Source organism: Oncorhynchus keta, chromosome 29, assembly GCF_023373465.1.
Source record: "Oncorhynchus keta strain PuntledgeMale-10-30-2019 chromosome 29, Oket_V2, whole genome shotgun sequence".
Taxonomy (NCBI): domain Eukaryota; kingdom Metazoa; phylum Chordata; class Actinopteri; order Salmoniformes; family Salmonidae; genus Oncorhynchus; species Oncorhynchus keta.
Window position 1 is genome coordinate 32,658,077 of NC_068449.1, and position 16,466 is coordinate 32,674,542.

Here is a 16,466-nt window from a genome sequence, read left to right on the forward strand (position 1 = left end):
GTGAGCTTGGTTTTGCATTGTAGGCTAAGATAATGTTGGCACAAGCATGTTAAGACAACAACAGAGCTCTGATGGTTTGTTTAGCCTAAAAAGTTGAATACATTGTCCATGCTGTCAATCCAGCATGACTTCTGCAACCTTCAAAACAACTGGAAACTCAGAGCTGGGAAATCTCAGACTTCAGTGAGTTAAAAAACTCGCTCCAACTGGGAAATTCTGTTATGAAAGGTCATCCAACTCGGAATTCCAAGTCTGGAACACAGGCCTCTTTCTAGAGTTCCGACCTGAAGATCACTGATGTCATTATTCTACCTTGTTTTTTTTTCTTCGAGTTCCCAGTTGTCTTGAAAGCACCATCAACCAGAGAATGCCAGACCTTGATGACAACATTTTCCCTCAAGATTGAAGGACCGACGCGCCATCTTCCTGTTCAAATGCACACTGCACAACAAGATGAGTCCAAAAATGTATTGCATACTGTTGCATAAATGATGTAATATGCCAGGGAGATATGTATACTGTAGCTAAGAAAGTAATAGTAAGTGTATGTTGTGTAGTAAGCCCATGTGCCTGATGATAATTTGGTCCCTTTCACCCTCATAATTTAGCCTACTGTTCTGACTTGGTGGTGCACATGTGGCCTATAAACTGTTTTAGAGAAATGTATATTTATCGAATATTGAGCTTTCATTGTCTGCTTATATGCCCCCTTTATTTACAATGCATCCGGAAAGTATACAGACCCCTTGACTTTTTCCACATTTTGTTACATCGCAGCTTTATTAAAGAAAATGGATTCAAATGGATGACATTATTTCCTCATCAATCTACACACAATATCCCATAATGACGCAAAAACAGGTTTGTATCAATTTATTTAAATTAAATCAAAGAAACTGAAGTATCACATTTGCATATGTATTCAGACCCTTTACTTAGTACTTTGTTGAAGCACCTTTGGCAGTGATTACAGTCTTCTTGGGTATGACGCTACAAGCTTGGCACAGCTGTATTTGGGGAGTTCTCCTATAATTCTCTGCAGAACCTCTTAAGCTCTGTCAGGTTGGATGGGGAGTGGCCTCAGTTTGGCCGGGTGGCCAGCTCTACGAAGAATCTTGGTGGTTCCAAACTTCTTACATTTAAGAATGATGAAGGCCACTTTGTTCTTGGGAACTTCAATGCTGCAGAAATGCTTTGGTACCCTTCCCCAGATCTGTGCCTTGACACAATCCTGTCTCTGAGCTCTATGGACATTTCCTTTGACCTCATGGCTTGGTTTTTGCTCTGACATGCACTGCCTTTCCAAATCATGTCCAATCAATTGAATTTACCACAGGTGGACTCCAATCAAGTTGTAGAAACATCTCAAGGATGATCACCTGAGATCAATGTTGAGTCTCATAGCAAAGAGTCTGAATACTTATGTAAATAAGGTATTTCTGTTTTCTAAAAACCTGTTTTCGCTTTGTCATTATGGGGTATTGTGTGTAGATTGATAGGGCAAAAATATATTTAATCCATTTTAGAATAAGGCTGTAACATCACAAATGTGGAAAAAGTGATGGGGTATACTTTTCAAATGCAATGTATCCTATGGTCCTGACTTGGTGTACAGGGAGAATACTGTAAGAATGGCCCATGTTCTGAATTCTGTAGCTGTATATTTCAAAAGTGCTAAATAGTTTTATTCACTATGTCCGTCCTGGCTCGCTCATTAATGTCTTAATAGAAATGATGGATTGCCTCTTATCCGCTCGTCGTCCCTTTATAACATAGTTTATACATCTCAATTGTCAGTAGAGACCCCATTTGTTTAAGCAAGTCAGCCATGTTAGTTATGTTTTTTCTAAAGGCAGTAAATGAGGCTGATGATCTGTTTCGCTGCCAGACAAGGTTCCGCTGATAGCCAGGTGTAGCAGTGGTAAGGATCCACTCCAGTTGGGACAGCTTTGTATAGGCCCTAACTGTTTATGGGCACCGTTTGTCATCATTATAGTGCAATTAATGTATTGTTTAGTGTTGTGTAGAGGCTTTGTTGGCATGCATCTAAAATTATATATACATTTTTTTGCCCCACAAAGATTTACATGCTAAAATCGCCACTGTCTACACCAATAGAGAAAGCATTGCTCCAGGGGTAACTCTAACTCTTTAAAATTAAGGGCCCAAGCCTTTCGTACGCACTTCTCATTAGTTGGTTTTCAGACTTACCCTGCTGTTCAAAAGTTTGGGGTCACTTAGAGAGCTCCTTGTTTTTGAAAGAAAAGCACATTTTTTGTCCATTAAAATAACATCGCATTGATCAGAAATACAGTGTAGACATCGTTGATGGTGTAAATGACTATTGTTGCTGGAAACGGCAGATTTTTCATGGAATATCTACATAGGCGTACAGAGACCCATTATCAGCAACCATCACTCCTGTGTTCCAATGGCACATTGTGTTAGCTAATCCCTGTTTATCATTTTAAAAGGCTAACTGATCATTAGAAAACCCTTTTGCAATTATGTTAGCACAGCTGAAAACTGTTGTTTTTATTAAAGAAGTAATAAAACTGGCCTTCTTTAGACTAGTTGAGTATCTGGAGCATCAGCATTTGTGGATTCGATTACAGGCTCAAAATGGCCAGAAACAAAGCTTGTCAGTCTATTCTTGTTCTGAGAAATGAAGGCTATTCGATGCGAGAAATTGCCAAGAAACTGAAGCTCTCGTACAACGCTGTGTACTACTCCATTCACAGAACAGCACAAACTGGCTCTATCCAGAATAGAAATAGGAGTGGGAGGCCCCAACACACAACTGAGCAAGAGGACAAGTACATTAAAGGGTCTAGTTTGAGAAACAGACCCCTCACATGTCCTCAACTGGCAGCTTCATTAAATAGTACCCACAAAACACCAGTTTTGAGCAAGACCAACCCGAAGAGAACTGCTACGACTAACACATCATTGAAGGCCGAAACAACTACTCAAACAACAAAATAATGGCTGCCGCAACCAGCCCTGCTGCAGAGTCAGAGGCCTTGTCTATGACCACGCTTGTAGCTGAGATAGCTAAACAAAGAAGTAGCCTAAAACAGGATATGGTTCCTCTCATCAGCACTTCGCTGGCACCTCTCCAAACTTCCACTGACGCTTTTCGAGAAACAGTCAAAACTTTTGGGCGACGCCTCACTACACTAGAAGGTTTCTCCACTGACAACACAGAGTGGATTGCCGAGCTAGAGGCAGCTGTCTCACATATGAAAACGGCCAACACAGCTCTTACTTTCCAAGGTAGATTCATTGGAGAATTATACCAGAAGGGAAAACATCCGGAATGTTGTCGTCATAGAGGGAATTGAGACTGGTGTCAAATTTGTCTCCGACATGCTGGTGGAAGTGATGGGTAACGGTGTCTTTGACAAGCCGCCGGAGCACGACTGAGCACACAGATCCCTCGCCCCCCAAACCCAACTCAGGGGAGCGGCCTAGGGTGATCATAGCGTGCTTTCATCCTTACTAAGACAAGGAAAGTGCAATGTGCAGGGCGAGGGAGCATCAACCAAAAATTCTGTGGCAAAGATATACAATTCTACCCAGACCTGAGTGCCAATCTTGTGAAGAAAATAGCTGAATTCAAGGACATCAAAACCTGTCTCTACAAAAAGGGGATAAAGTTACAGCTCCTATATCTTCATGTCTTTTATGAGAGAGATTTTTGAAACACTGGCCAAGGCTAAAGCATTCTTTGTCCGGCGCATAGAGCAAAGTTGATAGAGGAAGCGGCCTGGCTGCTAGCCATGGTGGGAGGAATATGTGACTGGCTACTTTGCTAGCTGGCAACGGACTGATTTTCATGACATCCACTTGAATATTACTTTTCACATGAAAGCAATGTTGTTTTTCTCATTCCAGGAGCACATCTTTATTTTATTTTGTTTTATTTGACTGAGATTAGTGGCAACGTTAGCTAATACATCACAATCAACTTGGCTGGATAGCGGGAGCTGGCATGACACACACACTTGACGGTTTACTATCTGGCTGGCTAGCTAATGCCACATTTAAAAAATATATATATATTATTACATTATTACAAGATGAATGCTTAACTCCAGGAGCACACAGTGATATCTGTATTACATCTATACTTGGCTGAGAAGATTTTCAGAACATTGGTCTGACTTGCTAGCTTAGCTAGCTACGCACATCAAAAACCAGAGTGCTCAAGCACTGACTGGGCTACTTGAATATGGATTTAGCTAAGCACTTCTCCACCATTACTAGCGGCTAGCTAGCTGAGATATAGCTTGACATTTGGACAACTACCTAGATAGCTAAATTTAGAATCGACTGTAAGTAATAATATATAATAATATATGCCATTTAGCTGACGCTTTTATCCAAAGCGACTTACAGTCATGTGTGCATACATTCTACGTATGGGTGGTCCCGGGAATCGAACCCACTACCCTGGCGTTACAAGCGCCATGCTCTACCAACTGAGCCACAGAAGGACCACAAGTAACATTGGCTGGCTGACTACCTTAGCTGGTACTAGTAACACATGTTAAATATCCAATGTGAGTTTGTTTTTGTTTGAACTAAGTTGGCATTAGCTAGTCATTTAACTTTACCTCTCTAAAGACTATTTGCTAATGCTACAATCTCAGGGTTTGACTCTGGTTACTTTCTTGTTTGCATTTGCTTTCATGTGACTGTAATGCCTCTGATACCGAGATTCATTGACATTGACGTTGAAATATTTTGCCGTTTGTGAGGTGCGTTCCCTGCTGTAGTCTTGTGGTCATGCTGTGCCTGAGTATCATATTTACTCCCTGTGGTTGTGGACACAGTTGCGCGGTGAGGCTGCGGGAGCATAGCGTGGATCACGCCCCTAACACAACCCATGGGCTGAAGTCTTGACCAACAAAAGCATATTATTTGGCTATTTGCGTTTGTTAAAGCCAATGGAGGATGTAACTGATCGACAGGGACACTGTTAATATTTGAGTTTAAACAATTTAAAACTGACGTTCTAAATAATTCTGTTAATAATTGGGAGCCCTCTTGTGTAGGCTAAGTTAAGTAACAGTTGGTTAATCGGGAGTTTGACCCTATTTGGGGAAGCCTTAGAGGCGAGCATAGGACAGTAAGTCAGAACAGTAGGCTAAATTATGAGAGGGAAAGGGACCAAATTATTAGGGTGAGGCACATGGGCTACTAAAAGCTTACTACACAACATACACTTAGTATTACTTTCTTAGCTACAGTATACATATCTCCCTGGCATAATACATAATTTATGCAGCAGCATACAATACATTTTTCGACTCACCTTGTTGTGCTATGTTCACTTGAACAGGAACTTGGTGCGGTGGTCCTTCTTGGGGGCAAATTTGTCATTGTCTGGATTGATGGTGCTTTCAAGATAACTGGGAACTTGGAAAAAAACAAGGTCGAATCAGGACGTCAATCATCTTCAGTTCGGAGCTTCTAGGAAGAGGTTTGAGATCCTGACTTGGAATTCTGAGTTGGATGACCGTTCAAAACATATTTTCCCAGTCGGAGCTTGTTGAAGTATGAGATTTCCTAGTTCCGAGTTTCATTGACGGCATGGCCAATGTATTCAAGCTTTTAGGCTAATAGTAGCCTTAACAAACCGTTATAGCTCCGTTATTGTCTTCACATGCTTGCGCCAACATTATCTTAGCTTATATTGTTGAGCATTTGACACAAAAGTGCAAAACCCAACCCAAACTAATTTGATCAACATCAACCCCGGCCGCAGTGCTGACCTCCTTTGTCCTGCATTTTCCACGGTGTTAAAACGTCCAGCTGTCTTTTTCCCTGTCCTCGAGCTGATGTAATAACTGCGACACGCATTGGTGGGACATCAGAAGAGTTTCCCCTTTCAAACAGAGAGAGCACGTCCATACTGAATAAAAATGGGTTTACGGTAAATTAACAATGATGTAAACAACTCATTCACTCGTGTTGTATTCAACATTTTCTGGCCCATGGTGTTGCATGTAAATGTTTATCGGTGGGACGGTTGAGCTAACATAGGCTAATGTGATTAGCATGAGGTTGTAAGTAACAAAAACAATTCCCAGGACATAGACATATCTGATATTGGCTGAAAGCTTAAATTCTTGTTAATCTAACTGCACTGTCCAATTTACAGTAGCTATTACGGTGAAAGAATACCGTGCTATTGTTTGAGGAGAGTGCACAGTTCTGAAATTCAAAATGTATTAATAAACCAGTTAGGCACATTTGGGCAGACTTGATACAAACGTTTGAACAGAAACGCAATGGTTCATTGGATCAGTCTAAAACTTTGCACATACCTGATGTCCTCTAGTGGCCAAAGTCTAAATTGTGCCTTGGCTGGCATAATATATGGCCTTTCTATTGCATTTCAAAGATGATGGTACAAAAAAAACCACACGTTTTTTTCTTTGTATTATATTTTACCAGATCTAATGTGTTATATTCTCCCACATTAATTTTACTTTTTTTTTTTAAATCAAACTTCATATTGTTTCCTTTCAAATGGTATCAAGAATATGCATATCCTTGCTTCAGGTCCTGAGCTACAGGCAGTTAGATTTGGACATTTAGGCAAAAATGGGGGGGAAGCAGCGTATCCTTTTTAAGCTTGGAAAGAGCCCCTTAAACCCAGACTTGGATCACACACCCACTCCACTGAATAGCAGGCTAGTGATTGCTTTGCAACACTTGCAGCTAGCCACTGATTCCTTCCAAACCACTCATTTTTGAATTTGTGATTTCCAAATTGTTGTGTAATGTTTATGTCCAATGGCCGATGAGCACCCATATGTTTTATCTACAATTGATCTTCATATGACAAGGATTGAAAAGGATTTGCCAGTAGATTATCAACTTGATCAATTCATGATGATGACTGCTTGTCTAGCTTTCTAGCTAAGATTTTGAAATGATGTTGACATGATTAGTCCAGTCAAAGCTACAGTAGATACAGTATAACGTGATTTGACATATTTTTATCTGTGGCCAATGACCTTGAGCCTTCTTGGATGGGCACATCCTTCGTCTGGTTTCCCTACAACCATAAAAAGCACTGAGCTACTGTAGGCTGAAACAGTGGCATTTTGGTGCTGCCTTAATCATTTTTATATGCGGTTTTATGAACTGAATTATATATTTTTTTACATTCTTTGCAAACTGATATGTGACACGAATTTATGCCAAAATAACATGCAAAACCCGCAAAAACAGTATGCAGTACCAGTCAAAAGTTTGGACACACTTACTCATTCAAGGGTTTTTCTTTATTTTTTACATTGCAGAATAATAGTGAAGACATCAAAACTATGAAATAACACATATGGAATCATATGTCTTCAGCAATCTACACACAATACCCCATAATGACAAAGTCAAAACAGGTTTTTCTACATTTTTGCAAATGTATTAAACCAAAAAAACAGAAATACCTTATCTACATACAGTGAGGGAAAAAAGTATTTGATCCCCTGCTGATTTTGTATGTTTGCCCACTGACAAAGAAATTATCAGTCTATAATTTTAATGGTAGGTTTATTTGAACAGTGAGAGACAGAATAACAACAAATAAATCCAGAAAAACGCATGTCAAAAATGTTATAAATTGATTTGCAGTTTAATGAGGGAAATAAGTATTTGACCCCCTCTCAATCAGAAAGATTTCTGTCTCCCAGGTGTCTTTTATACAGGTAACAAGCTGAGATTAGGAGCACACTCTTAAAGGGAGGGCTCCTAATCTCAGTTGGTTACCTGTATAAAAGGCACCTGTCCACAGAAGCAATCAATCAATCAGATTCCAATCTCTCCACCATGGCCAAGACCAAAGAGCTCTCCAAGGATGTCAGGGACAAGATTGTAGACCTACACAAGGCTGGAATGGGCAACAAGACCATCCCCAAGCAGCTTGGTGAGAAGGTGACAACAGTTGGTGCGATTATTAGCAAATGAAAGAAACACAAAAGAACTGTCAATCAAAAAATTATAGACTGATAATTTCTTTGTCAGTGGGCAAACGCACAAAATCAGCAGGGGATCAAATACTTTTTTCCCTCACTGTAAGCATTCAGACCCTTTGCTTTGAGATTTGAAATTGAGCTCAGGTGCATCCTGTTTCCATTAATTATCCTTGAGATGTTTCTACAACTTGATTGGAGTCCACCTGTGTTAAATTCAATAGATTGGACATGATTTGGAAAGGCACACACCTGTCTATATAAGGTGTCACAGTTAACAGTGCATGTCAGAGCAAAAGCCAAGCCATGAGGTCAAGGGAATTGTCCGTTGAGCTCCAAGATCAGATTGTGTCGAGGCACAGATCTGGAGAAGGGTACCAAAAAATGTCTACTGCTTTGAAGCTCCCCAAGAACACAGTGGCCTCCTTCATTCATAAATGGAAGAAGTTTGGAATCACCAAGACTCTTCCTAGAGCTGGCCCCCAGGCCAAACTGAGCAATCGGAGGAGAAGGACCTTGGTCAGGGAGGTGACCAAGAACCCGATGGTCACTCTGACAGAGCTCTAGAGTTCCTCTGTGGAGATGCTAGAACCTTGCAGAAGGACAACCATCTCTGCAGCACTCCATCAATCAGGCCTTTATGGTAGAGTGGCCAGATGGAAGCCACTCCTCAGTAAAAGGCACATGACAGCCCGCTTGGAGTTTGCAAAAAGTCACCTAAAGACTTTCTCTGGTCTGATTGAAGTCTTTGGCCTGAATGCCAAGCGTCACGTCTGGCACCATCCCTTCGAGGAAGCATGGTGGTGGCAGCATCATCTGTGGGAATGTTTTTCAGCGGCAGGGACTGGGAGACTAGTCAGGATTGAGACAAAGATGAACGGAGCAAAGTACAGAGAGATCCTTGATGAAAACCTGCTCCAGAGCACTCAGGACCTCAGACTGGGGCGAAGGTTCACCTTCCAACAGTACAACGACCCTAAGCATACAGCCAAGACAACGCAGGAGTGGCTTCGGGACAAGTCTTTGAATGTCCTTGAGTGGCCCAGCCAGAGCCCGTACTTGAACCCGATCTAAAATCTCTTGAAAATAGCTATGCAGCCATGCTCCCCATCCAACATGAAAGAGCTTGAGAGGATCTGTACAGAAAGATGGGAGAAACTCTCCAAATACAGGTGTGCAAAGCTTGTAGCGTCATACCCAATAATACTTGAGGCTGTAATGGCAGCTACAGGTGTTTCAGCAAAGTACAGAGTAAAGGGTCTGAATACTTATGTAAATGTGATAAGTTTTTTTAATACATTTGCAAAACAATTTGAAGCACAGCGAAGAGCTGCTGGCAAACGCACGAAGTGCTGTTTGAATGAATGCTGACTAGCCTGCTGCTGCCTACCACCGCTCAGTCAGACTGCTCTATCAAATCATAGACTTAATTATAACATAATAACACGCATAAATACTTGAATTAGGTCATTAATATGGTCAAATCCGGAAATTATCATTTAGAAAACAAAACGTTTATCTTTCAGTGAAATACGGAACCGTTCCGTATTTTATCTAACGGGTGGCATCCATAAATCTAAATATTCCTGTTACATTGCACAACCTTCAATGCTATGTCATAATTACGTAAAATTCTGGCAAATTAGTTCGCAATGAGCCAGGCGGCCCAAACTGTTGCATATAACGTTACCCTGACTCTGCGTGCAATGAACTCAAAAGAAATGACGCACTTTCCCTAGTTTAATATCGCCTGCTAACCTGGATTTCTTTTAACTAAATATGTAGGTTTAAAAAAAAATGTACTTCTGTGTATCGATTTTAAGAAAGGCATTGATGTTTATGGTTAGGTACATTCGTGCAACGATTGTGCTTTTTTTGCAAATGCGCTTTTGTTAAATCATTCCCCATTTGGCGAAGTTACATGTCTTTGTTAGGAAGAAATAGTCTTCACACAGTTCGCAACGAGCCAGGCGGCCCAAACTGCTGCATATACCCTGACTCAAGAGAAGAATGCAAGAGAAGTGCAAGAGAAGTGACACATGTTAGCAGGCAATATTAACTAAATATGTAGGTTTAAAAATATATACTTGTGTATTGATTTTAAGAAAGGTGTTGATGTTTATGGTTAGGTACACATTGGTGCAACGACAGTGCTTTTTTTGCGAATGCACTTATTAAATCACCCGTTTGGCGAGGTAGGCTATGATTCAATGATAAATTAACAGGCACCACATCAATTACATACAATGCAGGACAAGCTAGATAAATTAGTAATATCATCAACCATGTGTAGTTAACTAGTGATTATGTTAAGATTGATTGTTTTTTATAAGATACGTTTAATGCTAGCTAGCACCTTACCTTGGCTCCTTGCTGCACTATCATAACAGCTGGTCAGCCTGCCACGCAGTCTCCTCGTGGAGTGCAATGTAATCGGCCATGATCGGTGTCCAAAAATGCCAATTACTGATTGTTATGAAAACTTGAAATCGGCTCTAATTAATCAGCCATTCCGATTAATCGGGTCGACCTCTAGTATTCTGACCTTGACTTAATCTGTTGGCCAGCAAGTAGGAGGGTTTTCATTACATGACTCACTTCCACAATCTGAAACAATTGGTCGACTGGTGGGAACGTCAAGAGGGACCGTCCGTATACTGTATTTTACTTAACAGATCAATCTTTCTGGCTCTGGGAGGGTCAGGACCATAAAGATACATTTTTCGTTTAGAGGATATGTACTTTTCTTCATATAATTTCTCAGTATCCGAGTATCTGGGTTTTCAGCTGTAAGGAATGTGGCAAACGCATATAGGGGCCGATTCCAACTTAGAAATTAAAACCTTTCCTACACACACTTTCCTATGCATTTCTCAGCATTTGGTATTCAGACTAACCTTAATCAGTCGTAGCTCTGCTGCTGAAAACCCTCCCACTTGCTGGCCGACAGATTTTCTCATGGAGTTTTCATCATTCAATATGGTTTTCAGTAAAGACATCTTCAGCCATACCTTTAAATACGGTGTACCTTTTAGTGTGAATTTTGGCGACAGACTCGAGAGAATGGGTTCAGAATGTTAGGGAACAATGAAAGAAAAATAAATACATGCATATTCATCTCTTTTTACAGCACCAAAAATATTCAGATTTTGTAGATTATTTAGGTTTAGGAAAGTATTTATGAATCACAAAAACTAGTTTGGAGAGCCTTTACACACGAAAGAAAGAAAACGTTGGATTCATTCTGAAATTTGCCACATTCAGTTCTTCAACCCATGGTAATGTTGTAATATTAGTGTACATAGAATTGTAATAGGGAGGATAGTCTATTCCCGGCATTAACAATGGAACTGTATTTGTATTTATTATGCATCTCCATTAGTTCCTGCCAAGGCAGCAGCTACTCTTCCTGGGGTCCAGCAAAATTAAGGAAGTTTATACTATTTTAAAAACAGATTTCCCAACACACTGTGTGCCCTCAGGCCCCTACTCCACCACTACCACATATCTACAGTACAAAATCCATGTGTACGTACGTGTTTGTATAGTGCGTGTGTTATCGTGCATGTGTCTGTGCCCATGTGTGTGTTGCCTCACAGTCCCTGCTGTTCCATAAGGTGTATTTGTATCTGTTTTTTTTCGGTCTAATTTAACTGCTTGCATGAGTTACTTGACGTGGAATAGAGTTCCATGTAGTCGTGGCTCCCATAGTCTGTTCTGGACTTAGGTACTGTGAAGAGACCTCTTGTGGCATGTGGGGTATGCATGGCTGTCCGAGCTGTGCGCCAGACCGCTTGGTGCATTCAACATGTCAATATCTCTCATAAATACAAGTAGTGATGAAGTTAATCTCTCCTCCATTTTGAGCCAGGAGAGATTGCCATGCATATTATTAATATTAGCTCTCTGTGTACATCCTATTTTTGCCATTTTTGTGGCACCTGACCACACGACTGAACATTAGTTCAGGTTCGACAAAACTCGGGCCTGTAGGACCTGCCTTGTTGATAGTGCTGTTAAGAAGGTAGAAACTAGGGCCTGTAGGACCTGCCTTGTTGATAGTGCTGTTAAGAAGGTAGAAACTAGGGCCTGTAGGACCTGCCATGTTGATAGTGCTGTTAAGAAGGTAGAAACTAGGGCCTGTAGGACCTGCCTTGTTGATAGAGCTGTTAAGAAGGTAGAAACTAGGGCCTGTAGGACCTGCCATGTTGATAGTGCTGTTAAGAAGGTAGAAACTAGGGCCTGTAGGACCTGCCTTGTTGATAGTGCTGTTAAGAAGGTAGAAACTAGGGCCTGTAGGACCTGCCATGTTGATAGTGCTGTTAAGAAGGTAGAAACTAGGGCCTGTAGGACCTGCCTTGTTGATAGTGCTGTTAAGAAGGTAGAAACTAGGGCCTGTAGGACCTGCCATGTTGATAGTGCTGTTAAGAAGGTAGAAACTAGGGCCTGTAGGACCTGCCATGTTGATAGTGCTGTTAAGAAGGTAGAAACTAGAGCCTGTAGGACCTGCCATGTTGATAGTGCTGTTAAGAAGGTAGAAACTAGGGCCTGTAGGACCTGCCATGTTGATAGTGCTGTTAAGAAGGTAGAAACTAGGGCCTGTAGGACCTGCCATGTTGATAGTGCTGTTAAGAAGGTAGAAACTAGGGCCTGTAGGACCTGCCATGTTGATAGTGCTGTTAAGAAGGTAGAAACTAGGGCCTGTAGGACCTGCCTTGTTGATAGTGAGGTTAAGAAGGTAGAAACTAGGGCCTGTAGGACCTGCCTTGTTGATAGTGCTGTTAAGAAGGTAGAAACTAGGGCCTGTAGGACCTGCCTTGTTGACAGTGCTGTTAAGAAGGTAGAGCAGCGCTTTTACTATGGACAGACTTTTCCCCATCATAGCTACTGTTGTATCAATATATTTTGACCATGACAGTTTACAGTCCAGGGTTACTCCAAGCAGTTTAGTCACCTCAACTTGCTCAATTTCCAGATGATTTATTACAAGATTTTGTTTAGGTTTAGGGTTTAGTGAATGATTTGTCCCAAATACAATGCTTTTAGTTTTAGACATATTTAGGACTAACTTATTCTTTGCCACCCACTCTGAAACTAACTGCAGCTCAACTGTGTGATGACACGGCTAAGTATTACACCATGTGTGAGGTTCAAACTGTTACAGCATGGTCTGTGCTCCTCTCTATAACCATTTAATTAGCCTACATTTATTTTTTATATTATCAACTGTTACTAACAATCCTCAGCAACAACCACACAGCCGTGACAGCGTTTACAGGGGAAGCAAATGAAGGTAAACTAAACAATGTAATTAAATGGAATGATCATGTAGGCTATACCACCCGAAGGAGACTGACAGTAAATCGGCAATTGAATATGTGTGGTTATTAGGATTACTGAGGGTTGATACTGATAGTGTCTAATATTTAACGTGATAGAAATAGGAGACAGAGAAAGTCGGGGGTAGCCTATAATTGAGACATTCGAGAGTGCCCATCCCTGCAAATGAAAAGGCTGTGCAATTTAAATTCTGCATAATGGCACAGCATTTTATATACTTTACTGTGGGAAAGTTGATATGTTGATACGTTTCAGTTTGCTGCCATATGACTGGTTTCACATTTGTCTGCAGTGATTATGAGGTAAAATATAGCTTTAAAGGTCCTCCTCTTTCTCAATTTCCAAACAGCAATGGACTGGTTTCACATTCGTTTCCAGGGATCATAAGGAAAAACCATCTAAAACTATTTCTGTTTGTATTTACAATTTCCTTTTCCAAACGGATTACTAATTTACCTAGCTCCTATCAATTTATAGATTCCAGCGCATGGAAAATTGTGTTATTTCTATCGGAAATAGATGTTTTTCCACTTGAAACCGACAAGTGCTATGTGTATTTACTGTCACGCATAGGTGGAATAGGTGGCAGGGAAGTCAGGCGCAGGAGAGTCAAATGGAGTGTAAATATGGAGTCTTTTAATAAAGTTCCAAGAGTATGCTCCATAACAATAAATGTACAAACAAAACACGGGTACGATGACCCGACGCGCACCTATACAAACAATCACACTACACTGACAACAAATCAATCTCTGACAAAGACATGAGGGGAAACAGAGGGTTAAATACAACAGGTAATGAATGGGATAGAAAACAGGTGTGTGGGAAGACAAGACAAAACCAATGGAAAATGAAAAAAGGATCAATGATGGCTAGAAGACCGGTGACGTCGAACTCTGAGCACCGCCCGAACAAGGAGAGGCAACGACTTCGGCAGAAGTCGTGACAATTTACAATCCCGATCTCATTTATCTAGGTTTTATCAATAGCTATCAATTTATAAATTACAGTGCATGGAGATTCTATCTGAAAAAATAAAGTTGATGCTTTTACCTCTTGGAACCGGCAGTTGTTTAGCACCATAACCCATGGTGTAAAGTACTTAAGTAAAATACTTTTAAGTATTACTTATCTGTACTTTTCTTTATTACTTATATTTTTGACTACTTTTACTTCACTACATTCCTGTCACGCCCTGATCAGTTTCACCTGTCCCTGTGATTGTCTCCACCCCCTCCAGGTGTCGCTTATTTTCCCCAGTGTAATTATCCCTGTGTTTCCTGTCTCTCTGTGCCAGTTTGTCTTGTATGTTTAGTCAAGTCAACCAGCATGGTTTTCCTCAAACTCCTTTTCGACTCTTTTGCTAGTCCTCCTGGTTGATCACTGCCTGACTCTGGACTATTTTCCCACCTGCCTGATCATCCTGCCTGCGCTGACATTAAGTCTGCCTGCCCTTCGGTACCTATTGGACTCTGAAATGGTTTTTACTTTTTGCCTATACACAACCATTCTCTTGCCTACCCATTTTGGATTAATAAACATGGTAAGACTCCAACCATATGCCTCCTGTGTCTGCATCTGAGTCTTGCCTTGATACATTCCTTAAGAAAATAATGTACTTTATACATTTTCCCTGTCACCCAAAAGTCCTTGATACATTTTGAATGCTTAGCAAGACTGGAAAATTGTCCAATTCACGCACTTATCAATTGAACATCCCTGGTAATCTCTACTGTCTCTGATCTGGGGGACTCACTAAACACAAATGCTTAATTTGTAAATTGTTTGAGTGTCCCCCTGGCCATCTAACTAAAACAAATACTAAAATGGTTCCGTCTGGTTGGATTAATAAGTCATTTTAAATTATTTATACTTTTGATACTTTAGTATATTTAAAACCAAGTACTTTTGGGTGGCGCAGTGGTTAAGGGCACTGTACTGCAGCGCCAGCTGTGCCATCAGAGACTCTGGGTTCGTGCCCAGGCTCTGTTGCGATCGGGCGACGCACAATTGGCCTAGTGCGCGCTAACCAAGGTTGCCAGGTGCCTCCTGACACATTGGCTGGCTTCCGGTTTGGATGTGCGTTGTGTTAAGCAGTGCGGTTGTGTATCGGAGGACGCGTGACTTTCAACCTTTGTTTCTCCCGAGCCCGTACGGGAGTTGTAGCAATGAGAATTGGGGAAAAAATATTTAGACTTACTGGGTGACTAACTTTTAATTGGGTCATTTATTACGGTATCTTTACTTTTACTCAAGTATGACTATTGGGAACTTTTTCCACCACTGACCACACTTCACACAATATTCCAAATGAAATCGTAGTGGAAATTTCCTGTATTACCGAATCACAAGAGAGCAAAACCCACACAAGTCCATCTTAATTATATGAGCCCCATCACAACCCTGTGACTCTCAGATCAATTCAGTGTCTATAAAATAATTCTGAGAGTGCTTACACATTGCAACTGAGGTCCTTTATAGCAAAGACACACCCCCCTAGTCGACATGACAAATAACAGATCTTAAGAACATTATACAGAGAGATTTTACTTGAGAGGAGTAATCCCGTCGCCAGACAGTATTTAGCTATAAATTATCGTTCAGTTTGGTCTCCTAAACTAAGCTCTTATCTCATTCTTGGTACAAAATAGTACCAAGACATATATCAATTGGCATTTTAGACACTCCCATCCCAAATACAACTCATCCTGAACAAGCTCACGGAGAGGAGAGTGAGCCTCTAGGTCAAGATAAGGGCAACCTCAGAGGGAACAGACTGGTTCCAGACACTGCCATCCTCTCCCCGATGGGAAAAGTAGGGAGTGACTGGCACAGACATTGTGAAGCCAAGAGATAAATTGGTTCCCCCTCAATCGTCCCTTCACATGGTTTAAAAGATATGTTTACATATGAAGACAAGCTTGACCTCTCCCCTTTCCGTGGCCCAAGTAACTGAACCCTGAGAGAACAGAACTGCAAATGGCCAACACTATAGTACACCAAAATACAGTCTAAATGACAAGTATCTCACAAGCATATTATCAAAATAAAACATCTTATCTATGTTACCCAACTAATTCTGATTCTGCCACGACAGTCCACAGCTACAGTTGAAGTTTACATACTGTCACAACCATC